Genomic DNA, 21,585 nt, shown 5'->3' with positions numbered 1-21,585 from the left:
GAATTGCTTCACCAAAACACAGGAGGGATGAAGTGACTTCTGGACCTTACATAACAGAGGTCCCCATCTCCACGAATGCCTGATACTTGAGAAACGAGGGAAGCGAGTGAGCAAGTCACAACCTATAACTCAGCCCCCGCCGGCGCTGTAGGTCATTGGACTAATTCCCTCTGTGACACTGGTGGGCTGAAGTCACGCATGGTGTCGAGACGGGCAGCCGAGCTGAGCGGGGCTTCTCTCGGTGAAAGGTGACGCTGGCTAGACAGGCGCTCGCCATGACAGGAGTGTGCAAACAAAAGGGTCCCGTGCTCTATGGCAGTGGCGGCATGAATGAGCAGGCGTCTCTGTGAGAGGGAGCCGAGGGGGGCCGCCTACTGTCCCTCGCAGACCTGGCAGAGGGGGATGCCTCCTTCCAAAGGGACACGCACAACACCTTCCGTGCACTCTAAGCGGCGATCAAAACAAAGTCCCGCCTCGATATGTCAGTGTTGTCGACTCTGCTCCTCTGAGGCTCAGGGGTCCTGAACACCCGGGGCGGGGGCGGGGACTGGGGCATGAAATCATTTATGAAGCCGTGAGCGAGAAGCCCGGCTCTCACGCGAGATTGTCAGCTCGGATCCACTCCGCCCCGATGCTTGATTTCTCCTGATAGCACTCAAGGAGTGTTTGCTCCCTGTTCTGCTGCTCCTCTTGACTCTTCTCCATTTCCGCAGCCATGCTCCAAGTCCAGATTTTACACACAGGCGGTGTGGCGGCACGCATTTCTGAACTGTGCACGGCCGTACACCGAGAGAGTTTACCACAACCAGTGCACTGCACAGCGGAGCTGTATTGTTCGTGAACGGTCTGTTCTCTTTGAGCAAATTACTTCACTGAGGCGTGCGCATTGATTTGGCGACTCTTCCGATTCGCTTACTCCATGACCCACAAAGCACCCTTTTTTTGTAATCTCACGATGAAATAAAGACAATCATTCGGCACTGCTCAGCAGCTGCATGTTTAGTCTCAGCTAACAGGCTGAGAGATTGTAATGGGGCCGGCTTACATTGTGACTGACATAACAAGGAATGGACTGTTGCTTTCTCTTTTTACATGCTTTTTAAAGGAGACATACGGACCTGTCTGAATTAGTAGATAGACTAGTAATGTTACTTCCAAGGAAATGGACCATGTACGCTTCCTTTCTTATGAACCCCCATGATGGAAAGTGGCAGAAATATTCAGTTTTTTGCCTAAAGCAAAGAACATAAAGGTTTTTCATGTATGGTGCAGTGATTAATACATAGTGCATTATTAAGCAATGTACTGTACGGTATGAGCAAAGTATTTTGTTTTATTGACCAGCACTTTGAGTGGATTGAGTCAAACCACCACATCATATTAAGGGTACTTGCAATTCAATCCAAAGCTAAAACAATCTTTCCAAGACTAATATGGTGCAGCATCTGAATAAAGTGACTTTTCTTGGCCATGGAGGGCTAAGGCACACAACACCACATATTGCAACAAGGACATTTTGATGGAGCAGACACCACATATCAGCCATATTGTAAATCAAATTCTTGGGGGCCTTCTCAATGTCATTAGTATGTTTTAAACATGACTAGTGAGTCAAACAGTTATGATGTTATGATGATATAATCACTTAAAACAACATTCTATGCTTCTGTGGTAACACAGCTTGTTGTGTATGCTTGTGTGCATTGATGACCATTCTATGTAGAGGCTATCTTTCAAAGTGCAATATGTTTCTATCCAGGGCAGGAGAGGTGTAGTGGTTTGAAAACACTGATAATTTTGTTTAAATTCATTTATCCTGTTGCAGTTCACTTTTAAATAATAGTGCATGAAAATAATGTCATTTTCCATATACTATTTCTGCAATGTTATAATGAAAGTGACATTAAATTACATGACCTAACAGGCCTATCCTGTCCAGTGGCCAATGTGGTTATTTAGTTAGCTTGCCTTGCTTTCAAGCTGAGCACTTTTGCCCATACAAGGAGCTACAGCGATTTGTGGAATCTGCCAAACTCATTATCAATAATAGCCATGGATGAAAGGAAAACAAAAACAACAACAATTAAACACATCAGAACACAGCATTGTTTCTTTAAATATAAATAAAATGCGCCTCTCTGGAATATTCCTAAAATATATTTAATGGGAACAATTAAAATAACCTTTGCTTCGTGATAAGAACTGACCTACATTAATTAATAATTGTCCATGACATATCATTCTGGAAAATTATTATATAGGAAACATGAAAACATATTATTACTTTCATATACCAGGTATAACATGACATATGACTTAAGTATATGTAGCATTTTTGTGAGTATTTACAGTTAAAACAGTGGAAACAGTAAAACTGGAAATGGGCCAGCAGATTGGGCAGAGGCTGTCACTTGCATATTACATTAGCCTCTGCCTCTAACCGGAGCTCCCTTTGTTTCAGGGGACACCTTATCCTGTTTCCTGGATTCTGAAACTTCTTTAAACTTACTGTAGGCATTTGCCTTTTATAAGCATGAGGTTGATTTGATTTATTACAGCTATTTTTTATGGAATTGCATTTTACCATAAGATGACATCAGTTTTGCTTGAATCCAGGCCTTATTCATGCTTTTAAACATATAGCATCACTTTTGAATACAACTAATAATATTAGAAATGTATTGTGTACTATGCATTAGTAAATAGCAAAGCTGCTTGCTGTTATTTTATGTCTGGAGCATGGTAGATGATATAATAGGCTATTAACTAATAATACATCTGTTTATTTCAACTGCTTAGTTTCAGTGATTTACAATTTACATTAATTTACAATTAATTTACTTCAATGGAGCACAGTGATGTGTTGCTGTTTTCTTGTCAGTATGAAAATGAACAGATTCCCAGCTACCTTGAGAACAGATGAACTAAGCAGTCTAAAATGTAGGTTTTTTGCTGAAAGGATGAATAGTAATAGTGAAACATATTAAAGATCATTTAATAAAGGAGCTGGCTAGCTAGCTAGATTGTGAATCAGTAGATACGACTTAAATCTGATTAAATCTGTATCAACAAACAAACAGAAGCTAGTTCATTATAACAAGTAATGATTCATTTAAAATCAACAACTGTATGAGACTGTATGTTTAGTGAGGCAAGATATTTAAAAGAAATACATCTCGATCTCAGCCTGATAAAGCTGAGATGAGACCCTTTTGGATACTCTCAGGTTTTCCAGTAATAAGCATAAAGGTGCAGTGGAGATTTTCCATGCTGACGTGCTGTACACGAGGACTTCACCTAATGGAAACTTGGCTTAAGCCTGATAATAATGTTCCACTAAAATAAATGAACCAATTAATTCTGACTCCTTCTGTGAACCATGAAGTGTTTGCCAAAAAGATGTTTTGACTGAATAAATGAATTACACTCATTTAGTTCCTTTCAAGTATCTCAAAGCACTTTAGACTCCTCTGACTCTTTTCTTCTTGGCCTTGCATGGCAGCCATTTTGTTCCAGAACACACACAGCACATTATTTGAGGAGAGGAGGGAGGGACTTATTTAGACAATTAAACTGGGGGGATGATTAGACAGAGGTGAAGTGCTGTGAGATTTTTAAATGCCCACAGTGAGGCAGGATCTCATCTGAAATCTCCTACAGCAAAACATCCATATTACTGCACTGGGGTATTAGTTTTTCTCCTTGGTCAAGGGGGAAGACACTGCTACTTGCAACCAACACCACTTATAAGAGGAAGCTACAGCAGTGCAAGTAACACTAGGCTCAGCATGGAGACATCACTGGTAACAAGTGTGTGACAGGCAACATTTTTCCCTGACATCATCCTATGGTCACAGTCAGTAAGGCTCTGGACAAATACTTCTTGTCATTGTCACCCAGCTATAAGTATTCAAATGAGCTAAAATGGATGCAGGTATCATTTATGACATGCGAATACACCATGTATCATCATATAACTCTGATATGACACAATAATAATTTGGCCCTCTGTTTTATTTCCCTGTTCTGGTAGTTAGAGTCACCATAACCAAAAATGCCAAAAAAATCCAAAAGGAACAGAAAAAAGCCAAATTTAGAGGGTGGAGTTAGCCACCTTGGTCTCTTGCCAGCGCTGCAGAAGGGGACACAAATGATTAACCCCCTCCCTAATAGCTGGCCGTACTGTACACAACGCTTTAACTGATCAGGGGTTAAGAATCGAGGAGCAGTTTGATTTGAATTTCATGTCTTAAGAATAATCACCAAAGACACACAATATGTGTTGGAAACCATGGCTATTCACAGAGCTGTCTGAGGAGGCCTGTAATTTGGCATTTTTTGTTCTTAAGTTGACAACAATTACGGCTTATTCTCAACTGTTTGCTGTTTGATTTTGACAGCTAGATTACCCGCCCACTTTCGCATCATGGTTCCCAGATCCTGTCACGTTGCTGAAAGAGCAGCGATCAGTTAATGCATGTGGGACTGTGAGAGAGGCTTTCCCCTGTCACTCCTAGATAATGTGATTATTATCTGCCAGGGTACCAGCAAATGATAAGAAAAAATAAAAAATAAAAAACCTCTCGGAATTGACACGGGGTTCTGATGCAAAGACGAGTCGCCCCAGAGGCAGCCTTTCAAATGTGCCATCTTTTCAAGCTCTGACAATTTCGTTAGCTTCACAGGAGCCCTGATCAGGAACGTTTGGCAGTCTGTAGCACTGCAGAGAAGATTCATTTAGGCCAGTTCAAGGATACTGGCCACCAATGCTAGACTAGTGTCTGCAACAGTCAGAGCTGGCAGACGCATTACACAATGTGAAAAATAGAACAATATCGAATACGAACTCGAGGTTAGCGAGTCTATTGAAATGTCTCATCAGCTTTAATTGGAAAGTTCTTTTGCCTTATCTGTACAGAGATAATCTTCCATTTGTCTGTCTTTGGTTTTCCCAATATCTAGAATCTCTCCTATGTGGCTTGGAAGCTTTCCATGTGCAGTTATGGGGCTCTGCTGTAATATCAATCATTTTAACAGTCATCACCAAATCAAGACAATCTAAACTGTTAACTAAACTGATAACTATAGCCGTCTTGCTCTCTGTATTTTAATGGACAAGAGAACATTGTGAAAAGGGTTATTAACATGCACCAGTCACAGGGTCATTAAAACAGGCAATCTGTGCATTTATCTCCAGTGCTCTAGAAACATTGGCCCATGCATTCTTCAGGATCCCTGTGGTGACATGCATATTCAAGAGCTACAAATTGCTCATTAAATAGCTGTTACGCTGATCATAAGATGCTATATGGGAGCTGTTAACTGACACGTACTGCTGATTAGTTTAATGTTACAGAAAGGGTGATTGCGTACATCCATATGCCTGGAGCTGAAAAGACAGGAGGTCCATGGCAAAATTCTCAAAGGATGTCATGTCCTGCGCACTTGTTTGATTTTGCCGTCTAAAATTTCCTGAGCTATGGCGTTTCCTCATCAATACTTTATTTAGCTTATTTTTTCATCCACTTAACAGACATAGTATAACACTTGCAGAATGAAAATAGTCAAGAATATAGTACTGTGATCCCGTTGGTACAGGCTTGGTGCCAGGAGAAAAGGAGGGGTGCACCTGCAATCCATGGGGGTGCACAAAACATCACATCTTAAAACAAACGCAATAAATACTATGCAGACATCAGGATATGAGGAGACAACTGGGGATGCACTGAGGTCTGTCTGTGGGTGCACCCCTAAGCGCCTGCATAGCGCTGGCCCTGCTTTGGTAATAATGTTACAGCTTACCATGCACATAAACTACCACTGAAATAGATAATATTTCCTGAAATACACTATAATTCCAGGGAATCAAGTGCAGGTTATGTCTGGTTTATTGGATATGTTTCTACTAAAAGATGAGAGATTAAACAGAGCTGGCTCACTAAGTGAGTGCCTTACAGCTGCTGCAGAAACCAAATCATCTGCACCAGCTTGCAAACAGCAAAAAAAAAAAAAACCTTCCCAGTTTCTTGTGCTGCAGGGAACGTGTCCACTGAGCCATGTTTGGGTTTTGCATGCAACCATAAAAAAATCGACATTAAAAAACATAAATACATTACTGCATTCTGCAGTGGGGATAAGACTTGCAAACTTGCAGATCACAAATTGGAGCCTGGTCCCCATGGCGTTGGTTTCCACCGCTGGTTGCAGCGGCCGAAAGGGAGGCAGTCATTGCCTCTGGAAGTGTGGCGTAACCAGGAAGGTTTTGCAATCCTTGTTATGCTCCAGCTCGAATGAAAACAATCTGATTCAAAACTTGAAAATGACTGTTTATGATTCCACCCTTACGTAATTGCGCGGCCATTTATTTGCTTAGTCAACCAGAGGAAACTTGCACACCTTCCACATGTACAGGAGTTCCTTTTATAAAGCTGGAAAATTGCTGAAGCGCAAGTGCTGAAAGGCCTTTCTTTGGGGTACAAAAGCAGCACCTCAGTGCATTTGAACTTGCGTCTGATTACAGCTGCATTATTCTGCAGAGGCCACATTGTGTTTTGTCCCTCAGGTGTGAAACCTACAGGAAGCACCACACAAATGTACTGCAAAGGAACCAGTCATAATTGTAAATTTGGTCCCACTTAAAGCCCCAGTACACAAAGTTTCCTTCTTAACACATTTATGGAGTTGCGTCACTAATTATTACTGTGTAACTACATAGTAACTAATATACATGTATTACACAAGTGTAATTGCACTAGCCATAACAGGTCTATCAAATGTAACTACAATGTAATAATGCATATGTACACTGTAAATATGTGGTTACAGTGGGAACACACAGGTATTAGAGCCACTTACTGGAAAGAAGGATCTTACTTTTTCCTGTCTCACCCCCCATTAGTTAACGTTTCTCATTCCTGAATGGATTGGGCAGAGAGGGGCACCTCTAAAAGCTGTTCAATATTGAACCCGGTCTCTCCACCACACCCATAAATCCTTTCCCAGCAATGACAGGTCGACACGAGCGAGGCGCGTTGCCGGGGCATTTAACACAGTGAATCTGGGACGCCATGCCAGGGTTCAAACGAGACTGCGCTCAGAGTATCCCTTCACACCTCAGTTAAACCCCAGTGGCTTTGAAGTCAGGAGGGGGAAGAGGAAGATTTAAATACCTGAGGATAATGGAATTAGGCGGGGATTACATTCAGGGCCCGCCAAAACGCTGATTTCCGCCGATAGTTCTGCTTCTGTGCGCGGAGATAGTCTCCGGTTGGAGCCTGACAATTTGAGTTATCGCAATTAAGCTGAAATCGAACTGCCATGTCCTCAGGTCTCATGGTTTTCTCTTCACTGAAATATTCATGGACAGGATTCTCTCGCGAATATTTTCCGCTTGTGATGAGTTCTGTGTCCCATCTGCATACATTGTTTGTTATTATTATTGATTCAAAGTAAAGCAGTCAATTACTTGGAAAGTTTGCTTGAAATCACATTGTTAAATGAATAGCATGTACAAGTGAGGCACCATTATGGCGATATAATTTGGGGATATTGATACAGAAAGTGCAAATTCCCATATTTGTGCTGAGTTTGGGGGCAGAAGTACTCTAACTTCCTTACCATGTACACAAATTGTTGTATTTTTTGTCCTATTACAGCAGTCCCCTTTTTCAACAGAAAGAACTGTTTTCTGCCTTGGCTAAGGCTCACTCCGACCAGCTCTTCTCCATTCAGTACTCACTTGGTTGCTAATATCTCTTCTACCTTTGACCCCCCCACCCCGACGCAGAAAAAAGAATCCCTAAAATCTGAATACATTTATCTTCTTTTCCGTACTTTATTCAAGTGACATCGAGTGCGCTCATTCTTAGCAACATTTCTTCCATAAAACCACCAAGATACCTCAAACTGCTAGTAAGTGTAATGTTGTATTTCTTTGCTGAGTTCACCTTACATTTAGTAATTAATGAGGCTGAATCCTAAACTAGAATAGCTGGTCTGCAGTGGGCAATCTGCTTGGTCCTTTTCTACTTACAGCTCTTTCATGACCTAGTTGTTGCTACATCTCTAATTTGACATGGGTGGCAGTGGAGCAGGGGAAACCCCCTCATACGTGGGCACACCTCCACAGACAGACTGAAGATCTGCAGCCCACTTTCACTGATGATGTCACATGACTGTCCCAAAGGGCATCTGGGAATACTTCCATCGTGAAAGCCGGGGAAGACGCCACACTGTGCGGCACAGGAGAGTGATTAATTTTTCATAACTCAAAAGTTATTATTTTTAGAATCATTTGGAAACACCATCTGGATAATGCAAATTAGCAGGTGTCAGCAGTGTGGAGGGAACCCCCCCCCATTCTTGTATAAACCAGAAGAATGCCTTACAAATGTGACACAAATCACACAGCCAACCAGGGGATGGCACGATTTAGAGTCAACGGTTGATCTGCTTTATCTTCAGTACTATCAGTACTAAGTTAGGTCACAGATAAAGAAGGCCACAAGTTCCAAGGACCCATGCAGCAGTCTCTGTACATGATGCCAAGCACACCTTTAAAACACAAGTGTCAAGTCTGGATATACTGAAAGTGAGCAAGTGAAAAAAAAAAAAAAAACCTAAAACCAGATATTTTTATTTTTTGGCACTGTGCAGCCTTGTGTGCAGGAAGATAATAAAGTACATTTTAAGCTTCGCTACTAGAATGTTACAGTTCATTACAGAGCTAATTGAGAGTAGATGTCATCATTCTGAGAGTTTTTTGCAGTGTTTCTAAAGAACAAAAAACTGCTTTTACATTGTTACATGGTATAAGCTTTTTATGGTTTAGCGCAACTCTCTAGGGTACCTTCATTAAGGTTCAACTCGAGGATAAGCGCTGATGAGTGTGGGGTGTGGGAGTCTAGGCGTAAGGGATGGTTTTAACAATGGATGATACATATGTGGTCTTGATTGTATTAAACCGAACAAAACAAACGGATACCACATGAGGGTGGTATTGTAAATTGTTTTCCATGTTGTTGTCCTAGCGGACAGTAATGTTAATTCAACATTGTGGGCAGAGTTTCAAAATTAAATGAACTGAGCTTGTTCCAGGGATCCTTGCTCACTGCTTTTCTGACATTATTGCTTGTTCCATCATCAGTGACATAATTTGTGCGACATTGTCGCAGCTTTTTATGCTTACAACCACCAGGAAACACGTTTTTGGACAGTTTTTATTACAGTGAAACGTTTACTGCGGTGCTGTTTGAGTACGCTGTGTACTGTATCGTTTATGGGAGATGGGAGAAAATTTTCTAGAAAGCTCATCAAACTGTTCTGTTTCAGTAAAATGATTTAATAATGTTTAAAAAGAAAAGAGCAGAAAAGTAGGCCATGTTTGAGCTACATTCTGAATAGCCACACCCTCGGATGAATCCACTTCCTCTTGAAAATGGCAATCCCTCTGGAAATGACCTGCACTGCTAATTACACAGGGAATCACCGGACCTTACAGTCCAAACTTAAGGTAGCAAGAAAAAATCCTTTTCTGAAATTTGTGCTTCAGATACCATGCTACAGGTAATGGGGGGAGTGGGGGAATAAAAGTGGATGTGTCGGCCATTTGTTTTTTTCCTATAAAATCCACCCAGAGTTCAGTTTTTTTTTAGTTAAATTCAGAGCAGCACATTGTAAGCTCCCAACCGCTCCCACTAATTTCCCCACTGATTGAATTAAAAAAAAAGAAAAAAAATCACACAAATAGAAACTCACTCCCTCCCCCATTTACTGAATTGTGCTGCAAATAAAAACAATAACGTTGGCAATGCAGATAACGAAAGCCAATGTTTCCTCCGAGAACAAAAAGACCACGGTTGGAAGTGAGTGTGTGTGTGTGTGTGTGTTTGTGTGTATGTGTTGGGGGGGGGGGGGGGGTGAGAATAATTAGCCTTCTTTGTGTCTTTCCCCACTCCTGATTCTAGGGAATGTTGGGTTTTATTTTGGCCAACATATTACAGTGGGATTAAACGGGAGCTGAAGGCTCCCTCCGACATTATTAAAGCCGCCTCACGCAACCGTGTGCCATTATGACAAAACCGGTTTAATCTGCGGGCACGCAGCGGAGGCAGGCGGAGGGGGATACGATAAAGCAATGAATGGTATCTCGCCCAGACGGGACTGCGTCGTGTCAGTCAAATCCGATTGGTCATGCTCATATCTCCTCACCAGGTACAGCAGAATGGCCTGTATAATCAGAGGCGAGAAGACAAAAAAAAAAGAAAACACCCAAGGCTCATTCTGGCTATGCTCCTTTTATTATTATTAGCTTGGCTGTTGTTGTTGCTGCTGTTGTTGTTGGTGTTTGTGTTGAGTCCGCGACATAATCAGAGTCTGCGTGTTTGTCGGTTCCGAATTAATGACATGGAAGGACGTCGGTAATGACGCGGGTGCCAATGCGTACGTGTTCGAAATGTTAAAGCGCATGTTGCGGCAGTTGTTGGAGGCCGAAGTTTTCGCATGAGGGAGACCTGGTGGTGTGTCCATGACACATGCCAACAGAAAAACCATATAACCAGTTTAAGATGATATTTCTCTTTTGGTGAGTAAGCAAAGCAACTGAATTTAAAACCATAAGAATGCCATTCAAAGTCTTGGTGATGCACCACTGTTGTACCTCTGCCAAGATGCTTAACTTGGCTCATTTCTGATGTTGAAGCTGAATGGCTTTGACTGTGCTTGACACAGTGCTAAATACATCCTAAAATACGTACATGCCAAATAATGAACCTTGTTGGGTGAATGGCCTGATCTTGTCATTTAATTTATTAAAGTATATTCCTAATCTCTGAATTATTGATACATAGAACCAATTTAGAACACTGCTAAAGACTGATGAGCTAATAAACAATGTAGTGTGACAGTTATGCATCTCCTGTGGTTTGAGTGGATATACTTCATGGTAACAACCCAAGTGAGGCACATCTATGGCCATAAGACCAGTGTTTGCTAGTTATAGTGCTGGCGACCTGCTGTGAGCACTGCTTTTCTGTTCCAGCTGAGCTGCTAATTGATTACTGCTCTGATTTTGACATATCTTGACAGTTATCATCCGTTTGTTCTCTGTGAAAGAAATGCACTGCTGGAGGTGTGTTTGAGCTACAAAAAAATATCAGCATGCTTTTCAGATTAAAAGACTCTGCCTCCTATTGAAATAAATGTACATGCAAAAAATTAATCTAACAATGTAGCATAGATTCTTTTAATATGACAAATAAGAAGTTAATTTAGCCTTGACAGGTATAACTACAGATATTCATCATTGCAAAACTATGTTTGATCAAAGAGTTTACTGATCTTTTAGTCACAGTGTAATGATGTGTCCACTAGTCAGTTGCTGTTGTGAGTAACATCTGAATTTTCATGGATTGAGATTAGGGGCTGCACTGCATAGCATCAGTATTGGTGTATATAGTTTGTATATGGCAATGTTGTACTATATACAGTATTGTTGATGCTTTCTTCTTTGTTTTTTTTTTGCACCTGCTGTAAATAAATCACCACCCTCATTTGGTGGTTGTGGAGGAATTCACACTCCCTGTGACTTAGGTGACCCAAGGTTTTTTTATTTGCAAGCTAAGCGTAAGGGGAAGAATCAAAACAGGAATCCAGATCAGATGGTGAAGCAGAGCAGAGAGTGGGAGTGGGGGTTGAGGGGTCCTGGTTGTTTTCTGCTGACCTGCTATGTCCAGGAGAGGGCACAGCACTGAGGCCATTGGAGGCTGGCAGGAGGAGAGCTGTGCAGAGAGGAAGCTGGAGGGCAGAGGTCTGTGGGGCCAGAGAGAAGAGCCAAAGTCCAGTGAGAGAGCTGCCCCATAGCACAGAGTGGGGGCTAGCTCAAGAGCCTTTGGGGTGCCATTTTTGACTCTTTTGATAAAAGGAGGGGCTGGAACTGGCTGCCCAAATGTCTGTGGGCCGGAATTCCTATTCCTGTAGTTAGCAGGCAGAATGAAGTTACAACTGACGTCTCCTGCTCTGAGAGTTTGTCAGAACTTACAGATCATGGGACATTTGGTGCTCTCACGTGCCATGGCTTTGCGCATCTTCACAACATTGGGAGAGGCCAAGGGTAACGTGAAGCATGAGGCTTGAAACACGTGTGTGGACTCCTTTTTAATTGTGATTTAGTTCCTTCAAAACATATACATATACATACCCTTTTGCTGTCTGTAGGTGCAGTGCATTGGCCAGCATCATACCATCTGCTTACATAACAGCCAGACTGAACCAACAACATAAGAACAAAGACATTCTCGCACTCAACATCCTTTCTGAAACATGCCACATGCACTTGATTTAGCTAATGCTCCTTCACAACGATGCAATTTCGCTCCTTTTGTGTGCTAGGCATATCAATGAGGCATTTTCATCCCTCCTGTTTCAGAACAGATCAATTAGACACGCTCAGATAGGTGACAGCAATTCAATCGAATAATTAACAGCCATTTAATGCTCATTAACTAAGATGCATGTGTCTCGTTTGATTTATAATTACAAGATATTTTCAAAGGAAAACACATTTAGATCTCTGTTGCACTTTGTTTGACGGTTGTATTAATGTTATTCATTGGATCTGGAACGCTGAATTGGGAATGTGTTACGAGGCAAAAGTGGGTCGCTCCATCTGTTAAAGTTTTTCCCTCTTTACATAACTTGATCTATTGCTCATGATCTGAGGCAAACATGTACATTGGTTTTAACTCAGCAGGAAGGGAAATAATTAGATTTGTATAACATGATTTTTGTGGGGCACATGGGACTCATATATACACACCCATGTGCACACACAGACACACACACACATGCAAGATTTGCTCTTGAATAATTTTATTTTGAATTCCAAAATAATTTAAAGATTCGTGATGTGAGTGTTGGATAAAAGCAAGCAAGTGTCGACAATCAATAATTAACATCAGGGACAAACCCCTTGCAAACACATTGACTAGAGGCCTAAGATGCAGAAAATAAGCTGCACCAGAGAGAACGGCTTGTGCAGGTGTGCAAAAAAACTAAACAAAACATGAAGTCAACCTGTACAGGTGTGTTTCTACATCACTCTGGGTAAGTACTCACTGTGTAGGTGAACAAATACTTTGGTGGTTTTTAATTTAAGTGGTCATGTCCCTTTTTTCTTTCTGTCTCTCGACAACCCTTTGTATTTCAGGGACTAATTAGGGAAGCATTTCCCCCCCCTTCCCCTTTTCCTGATTAGCAATGGTCGGAGATGTTTAATAACGTAATTAAAAAGGGGCCCCCGTGGACATATTCAGGTAGATTAAACTTCTTCATTAGTTCAGTGGCTAGAGAACGGTGAAACGGTGAGACAAGTCGCTGGCACGGCTCGCTGTCTGTTGTTGCAGACAACCCTGTTGCAGAGACCCCCTCTAGCCGCGAAACTTTCTCTGCTCCCTCTGAGCCAGGCCTCAGTCAGCACCATGGCGGCACCCAGACACAAAGCATAGCATTGATTTCATTTTTATAACATACCTCAAAACAAACGGCAGGTTAAAGGAAATAAATAAATAACATATTAGAAATTCAGAGGAAAGTAACCTCGCCGAATCAGCACTTTCCACGCAAGCATGCGGAGTACCCAACTTTTCATCTCCCCAGTAACAATAACTTCGGCCCCAGATTCAATCTCACCACAGCCTGCTTTGTCTTTAACTTTGTGTAGTGAATTTGGGCTGTTATATCTTTTTTCATTTCTTATTTCAATCTGATTTGTTGGTTTCACCCCTTGCCAATCTCATGATGCTGCTTAAGTGTTGGTTTGTTACTGGTGAGTTAAGGACTAAGCTCGTTGTGGTTAGAGTGAAAAGAGGCCCAACCCTCAAGGAAAAAGCAAGAACATGACATAGCACTTGCAAATGGCACAATCACCTGGTACACTTGCCTAACGATCTATTGCCTCACAGTGATCTTTCATTGCATGGTTACAGCATGCACTGGCCAATTTCATTAATCAGTTCTTTTTAGGGTTGCAATCAAAATGGTAGAAGAGATAAACTCAAGCAAAATCTTTGTTCTTTTATTTTTTACTCTTTGATCTCTTCAGCCTTTGTTTCTTCTCCATTTTGTATGTTTTGATAAAGAAAAGTAACAAATATTTGATCCAGAAAAAAAGCTATCAGCGTTCAAAAACATGCAAATGGGTAAATTGTCACTGTGACAGTGCATTTGATTAGGAAAAGAGGGTGCATAAATGATATGTTGTCCATTGCACCACAGCACAATAAAATGAATACAACTACAGTGTTGTGTAACATTGCATCATTAAAAGGTCATGACTAAGACAGTGCTGTTATCCAGTCCTCATCTTGGAGCATATAATTTAGTGCACATGTATTGACAGCCTGAGGGCTTTTCAGTGGACAGTGCGGGTGCAGCTTTCAGGAAAAGCAGTCACCCGGCAGTGACAGGACAATTTGCACTTCCACCTCATCGAACAGTTTCCACAGGGCTGAGGAAGTCTGTCCCCAATGTAACAGAACGTGCTCCCGCACAAGCTTTTAATGAAGTGGCCAATATTAGTGCTGCTTCTATCTGACCTGAAGAGCTACATGTAAGGACTCAGGCAGGGACTCAGTCACAGACCAAGAGAGCTTCAGGTTGCAGGCGGGTTTATTAATGACGGCAGGAAAGTAGCGAAACCAAAAGCAGGCAGGGTCGAAAACCGGAAGGCAGTCCGTGGACAAAAACAGGGTCAGTAACAGAAGCAGGCAGGATCAGGAACCGGGCAGGCAAACAATCAGGCAAAGGGACAAAACGGCAGGCAGGAAACGAAGACGAAGGGCAGGCAGAGTCAGGCACAGAGAATACAGAAATCCAAAAAACTGCGGGAACGAAACAGGTACGAAAACGCTGAGACGAACTGGCAAACAAGACAGGAACAAGCAGGGTAGAAATAGGGCTGGGCTGATGAGGAGATGGGATGCAGGTGAGCAGGCAGGCAGGTGAAGGTAATGGGGCAATCAGGTGGGCGGGGACCAGGCGGGGAGCGGGGCGGGGCTGGAACACAAGGAAAAACAAAAGCACATGGACAGGGAAAAACAAAAACACCACAGCTAGGAGGGCGGAGCCCTGACACTACACATTTCAAATATAGTGATTCACCCATGACTATTGGTAAAATTGCATTTACACCACTCCAGCATTCTTCAGCAGAAGAAGAGATTTTTGGCTATGGGTGGATAAGACATGCGGAATCACTCCCCCTTCACTTTGGTGGAAAAGTACAGAGAGACTGAAAAGCCATCGCTGTGGTTCAGTCAAGTTTTTTTTCCTCAGCACATCAGAAATTACAGCACTTGTCTTTCCATAGCTTGTTGTTAATAAATAGTGGTGAATTATCTAATGGCATACTCGAGACAGTTTACACCACAGTCAAGTCATTTTTCACCTCCTTCAGAAAATTGCACTCGTTAAGAGGTGCACTTGCCTTGTTAATATTGCTCACATCGATACAGCCTCCCTCTGTGCTACCATTGGTTTTGAGCTGCTGAGGCCAGAGGTGCAGTTCTTCAGCCTCCTCATTTTAGATCCTTCAATTTATAGCCTCTAAGAGGCACACAGAGTGCACCAGAGCAGCCCGCTACTCCAGCCTCTCTTCCTATTCTTTAAGTGCCACACCGGTCTTTCTGAAGGCGGACCCCAGCTCTGGAGCACCAGAAATGTTTCTTGTTTTTCTCCCAACCTACAATTACATAATTGGGTTATTTCTTCAGGATAATGAATGTAAGAGACGGTGAGTGCAGGGGCACTCAGTGTTCTCGCCTTTCTGAGAGACCCAGAAAACCAAGAAGGATTACAGCAGCCCAGGGGCAAGGTTGTGGTGGATAGGGTGAAGCCAGAGGTTGGGTGACACAGAGGGTGGGCAATGTACCAGAACACCATTCGGAGAGAGGAATAAAGCAGGCCTTAATGGGGAAATATGCAGAGATGGTTTTAGACCAGTGTTGAGGGGTAAAGACATCCAAACATTATCACACAAATGAATACTCCTAGTTTGCATATAATATATATATATATATATATATATATATATATATATATATATATATTCCCACAACACTGTTCCCTATGCACATTGGAAAGTGTGAAGCTGGACTGAGAAACAAATGCAGATGTTCCAGCATCTAGTCACGGATGCGAGCTGACCCAGCCAATCTGTTCAGAGGCTAAACAAGATGTCTTACCAAACTAATTGAGTTAACGGCCATCGAGCCTGTCTGAAGTTAATTTCTCCCCATGGGCTCGATTGCTTCCTCGCTGCTTTGTTTCCATCAATCAAGCCCTCCCAGACAGCCACAATTCCCTGCAACTGTTTGCTCCTGATTGCAGCAGTCTGCAGCTAGTTCTGGTTAGAACACCCTGTGAGGTGTAGCAGAGTATGCACTGTATCAGCATACAGCTGTTTAGTTGATGTAGTTCTCATGTTGTGAGATTTGGTTTCTGTTTTGCGCAGGAAATATAATACAAAATATGGTCAGCCAGCCAACAACTGCTATTGTTTTAGATGAGCTTATTATAGGTCCACAGAGATTTCAGACCCAGAAGCACTGGGATCACATACGCAAGTTGCTGGTTGACATTTTGTCATCCAAAGGAGTTCTGTGGGGGCAAATGTGGAAAAGGACCAAATAGAGCTTCACTTAACAAATCAACTGACGCCAAACTCACATTCAAACTGAGGTCTGACCAATGGAATGAATGACAGTTTTCTACTTTTCAGTTCCATGGCCTCCGGACATAACATAACCTTTAGGTTAAAGCAGGCATATTTCTCAAACTATATCATGTTGAGATGCCAGGTTCATTCAGTAATTACCTATATTCTACAATCCCAAAACTAGAATTTTAGTTTTTATTGAAAGAAGGAAATTCCAAGGAGGAGCATATGTAATAGCATATAGTAATCATTACATAGATATATCCTTATTAATAGAAATGAAAGTATCAAGTTATACATTCCTTCATTAAATTAAATAAGATTAGATTTCCTCATTGTCTGTTGTGGTCAGAAATTTGCTCTGCCACAGACTTGCATGTCCAGTTAGAAGTCACACATTAAAATCAGCATACGACAAAGAACATACTGCTATAAGTGATGTTACACAATGTCAGGAGCTCCATCCTTTTAATGAAGCACAGTCTCAGTTTCAGGCAAGTCCATTTCAATTAAACATTCAGTACAAATTCAGAAGAAAAATGGGCTCTGCACTGTAATTGTGGCATTCTTTCTTACTGCTGTCCATCACATCTTCCCTGGGCTCAGTCTGTATGACCCATTTAACTACAGTTTAATTTCCTTTTTACTGCAGAGTATCCAGACTTTTGACAGTAAAAAGTATCATTTTCAGCCTTCAGTCAGAGCTCTCCCTTTGATCTGAACCGCAATCGTGTAATTGACAGGTCAAACACACTTAACTGTACACTTGCTTGCCGCTCAAACTACAGAATCATTCTTGGCCCTAATATATCACTCTGTCTCCTTTTTGGCTCATTTATCATTCCGCAAAGACATGACCCCATCTAATTATATCCAGAAGCAAAAAGCTCTGATAAAAAATCCCATATTTTATATAAATGCAGCATCTAATAATAATGGAATGTGTATACTGCAGCACCCTTAAAGTGTCTCAAGGTGCTTTGCAGTGAAGGGAGTATGACTGACCTCTGCCACCACCAATACGTAGCAGACTCTTGGGAAATGCGTGGCAGTCATTTTGTACCAGAATGCCCACCACGTACATACCGAGACAACGAGGGAGAGAATTATTTAACCAATTCAATTGGGCGGAAATCAGGTGGACAGATTGAAGGAGCTTGAATTTGAGAAATTGGTCTTGACTCCAGAGAATCTCCTACTCTGCAGCATATGTAAGGGGATCTTCAATGACCACAATGACTCGGGATCTCGGTTTAATGCCTCATCCAAAATGCCTTCAGTTAAACATGTTTTTTAAGGAGAAGCTGTGAATAAAACACTGAAGAACAGAATACATCATCCAAAACCCTGCATTTCATCCAAATTCCTGGCACTAAGCATGTCTGTATTTTGCAAATAATGGCAGCATTGATAATGTGATTCTCTTCCGTGTACTAATAATTAGATAGTTAACACCTCTGCCAAATTTTCTGCATGTATTAAAGCCTTTAGATTTTTCTCATTTTTAAAATACTGTTTTGTACTCCTACAATACGTGCCAACTATAATCACGAATGAGGCAGCAGGGACTCCAAGCATATGCCAAGTACAGGGTCACTGTAGTCAAACCACACAAGGGGAGTACATTTCATAGGGGCAGGTATCAGCACTGTTGTGTGGATCCCAAAAATCTGGGATACTGCAGGGCTGCACCCCTAGTCTTGATAATAGCAGGATGTGTTTTGGCTCGTTCTGCGCCTGCACCTCCTAAATGAGGAGAGCGAGGGATTCCATGCAGCCGGTGGCATGAAAATAAGAATGCACCTGAAACATCAACTTGAAACCTTTGTGCCTTCGGCCCGGCTCTGCTCATCCCAACGTGTATGGAGCTGTAAGGCTTGAGTTTGCTTTGTGCCCCGCTTCTGATGACTCCTGCCTTGGCTGGTCCCTATCAGGGGCTGGTATCAAAAACAAGGAGGCTTCAGGAACAAACAGGAGGGACAGAACGTTGTGGCCATACTGGATTACACTCCCGATCTGTCTGGGGCCTTTGTGACAGGCAGCAAATGTCACAAACCTCCAATAACGCTCATCCCCGTCAACTGCCGTCAGAAGGTGACAATTTGTGACAAGTTGACAAGGGCGGGAAGTCTACCGACTACGGTTTTTCTGATCAGGGGGAAGGCCATCTGAGTCCACACAGTCACGGGGTTAGATTTATTTCCCAGCCCTGCCCTTTGTGGTATGCGTGCATTATTTGGGTGTGTTATCTGTTGTGACTGTGCATTTCAGATACCGCTAGCCCTTTAAACAACTCCTGGGGTCATAATCTGAGGAGAGCAAACCCAGGGAATGTGAATGTGTACGTGTTCAATGATAAAGAGGTCAGGGGTTGATGTTCGGTTAAGAAAATAACCCCTGGGTCTCCTTTACGGAACAGCATCACCCAGTTTTGCTCCTGGTGCAAACTTAGATCCTATTAAGCGAGGCTTAAGCCAATCAGTGTGGTGAGAAGCGGCCTGCTGTGCTAGAATAGCCTCTGGGTATGACACCAGTCCATTGCAAAGCCATTACCCCATTCCACCTCTGGAAATGTCAGGACTGAAAGATACAGTAACTTCATGTACCTGAGAGCCATAACTTTCTACCCATTTCTCTGACATCCTGCTTAAAAAATGAGAACAAGTCCATGTTTTATGAAACTCACCTCTGATGGCTTAACAATTAAGTACAGGCCAAGCTTGTTTTGAACGGAAAGGTAAGTGGCTCTGTAAAGAAATGAATGATACAGAGCAATAAAGTAAGGTTTAACTTTAAAACCATCCAGCCCTAAAACAGTGAGTAACCCCTGTCGGAGAGCAGGGGACATCAGAGCCATTTACAGGCCACGTGTATGGGGGCCTGTGATCGAGTGGCCTATTTCCAGTTATGATGCGGCCGACAGAGTCATTCATCACTCCCACAATTCTCGCTGCTCATTAGCAGCTGTTGTTTGCTCCCAGAGGAAGAAGTCCCTCTGTGTATGTGTGCGTGTGTCTGTGTTTGTGCGTGAGCGTGTGTGTGCATGCCTGTGTGTGTGTGTGTGTGTCAATGCACATGCATGTGCATTTGAGTGTATGTCTGAGTGTGTGTGTGTGTGTGTGTGTGTGTGCGCGTGTTTGTGAGTGTGTGTGCATATCAGGGTGAACTGGTGCCTGTAATAGGCTGGAAGATTAATGAGTGGCAGGACAGACGGTCCTGTGACAGTGCTCCACTCTTGCCTCCCAAAGGCTTTCATTTTAGCGGCCCTGACAGGAGCAGACAAACCTGTGGCACTGTCACTTTAAGTTCACTGGCACCTTCTGTAGAAATGCACTGCATCTCTCCTGAGTGCATGTACAGCCTCCTGTACAACTCCTGATTTTAAAAATACTGCAAACTTGGTATTTTACTCTGATATAGAAGCAGGGCATACAGGTAGAACAACCAGAGGAGAATGTATTCAAATGTAGTTAAACTTAAACTTTAAAACGTATAATTATACACAGTAAATTAATTCAGAACATTAAGGTTTTGATCGTCAGCTACATAAGACAAGCATCATGAGGTCACATTTTCTAGGCAAAGTGTAGGTGTAATGTTTGCATGGCCCTGTGCATTAAAATGAGATCAGCAGCAGTTGCTGGTGTTACAGAGACGATGGGGGATTTTCTACTCTGCAATCGGTTCATATTGTTCAGTGTGTAGGGGGATCAGTGTTAGTAATGTGTCTTAGTTAACACGGATGCATCTGGATAATGCATATTTATAAAGAACCGCTCATACAGTAAATTACAGCAACAACAGGAAATTAGCTTTTTTTTACAGAACTATTTATACGTAAACCGAAGCTAATTGTTGTTAAATTGTATGTGCAGATGCATGACCTTTCTGTCGACAAGTCGAATTGTGCTTGAGAATGTGTTGATTTATTTTCCCAGTCCCTCCTGCAGTCTCGGCACGTGTTTGTGTGGGAATAATTTGCCTTCCCTACCCCCCTTTTTTTTCTTTTTTTTTCCCAGCCTTATTTATTTATCCATTTATACCGAAAATGAAATCAAGGTCAGAATACGTCAGCTGCAGATATTCATTAAAATTCATTGTAATGCAAATTCCGCAGCAACGGGTGCACTGTTCTGACAGGTGCTGACAATCGCAACAATGCGTGGCTTAGAAAATCCTCCAGCCCTAATGTTCGACATGTAAACACCTTTGGAAAAGGATGGTGGGGAGTGGTGGTGGTGGGGGGGAGGGGGCTCCAGGCACTGTGTTTCTACCGCCTTTCATGCCCTTTTATGTGTCATCGGGGCGATCCCATCCGAAAAAGGGCTCATCTCGGGATAATCTCGATCGATCCATCGATTTCTGCCCCGCTCACCTTCCTCGTGTGGGCTGCCGGCGTTCCGGGCGCCTGTACGTGCTGATGCGTGGCTTGTGGGAAATTTTGTCGAAACTTCAAAGGCGGAAACAAGCTTCCCGAGGAGCTCGCGGGCCCGATGTTTATCGTGACCCGGTTTTCAACTCAGGAGGTCTTACAAAAACATCAAGGCATGGAGGGATTTATCGGATTAAAAAAAAAAAAGTCTCTGGTAAATAATGCAAGCAGAAATAGTTTATAGTCCTCTGGGGGACTGTGTGCAAGCAAAAATACATTCTGAATTCTGTTATTTATTCATTTTTTTGTTAAGATTGATGACTTTATCAATATGAGAGTAATGACACAGTTATGTACATGTAATACATGTCTAATGAATTGAGTAATTGAGTACTAATGATGTTTGAGATGTTTCGATGTTTTTCTAAACTGAAAATGATCATTTTCAGGACATAGTTCAACAGGACTGGTTTTGTAGCCTTGTTTAACTGCGCTGAAAGGC

The 21,585-nt window shown here is 42.3% G+C and overlaps 1 protein-coding gene across 1 annotated transcript in view; it reads left to right on the top strand.

Moving 5' to 3' along the window:
* epha8 (eph receptor A8) overlaps positions 1–21,585 on the top strand; it is a 77,915-nt gene that overhangs the window by 43,364 nt on the left and 12,966 nt on the right. The gene's annotated exons all lie outside the window — the stretch shown is intronic.

The sequence above is a fragment of the Megalops cyprinoides genome, chromosome 6 (genome assembly GCF_013368585.1).
Source record: "Megalops cyprinoides isolate fMegCyp1 chromosome 6, fMegCyp1.pri, whole genome shotgun sequence".
NCBI lineage: Eukaryota > Metazoa > Chordata > Actinopteri > Elopiformes > Megalopidae > Megalops > Megalops cyprinoides.
The sequence above is the reverse complement of the archived record's forward strand: the minus strand, read 5'-3'. Positions and strand labels throughout refer to the sequence as shown.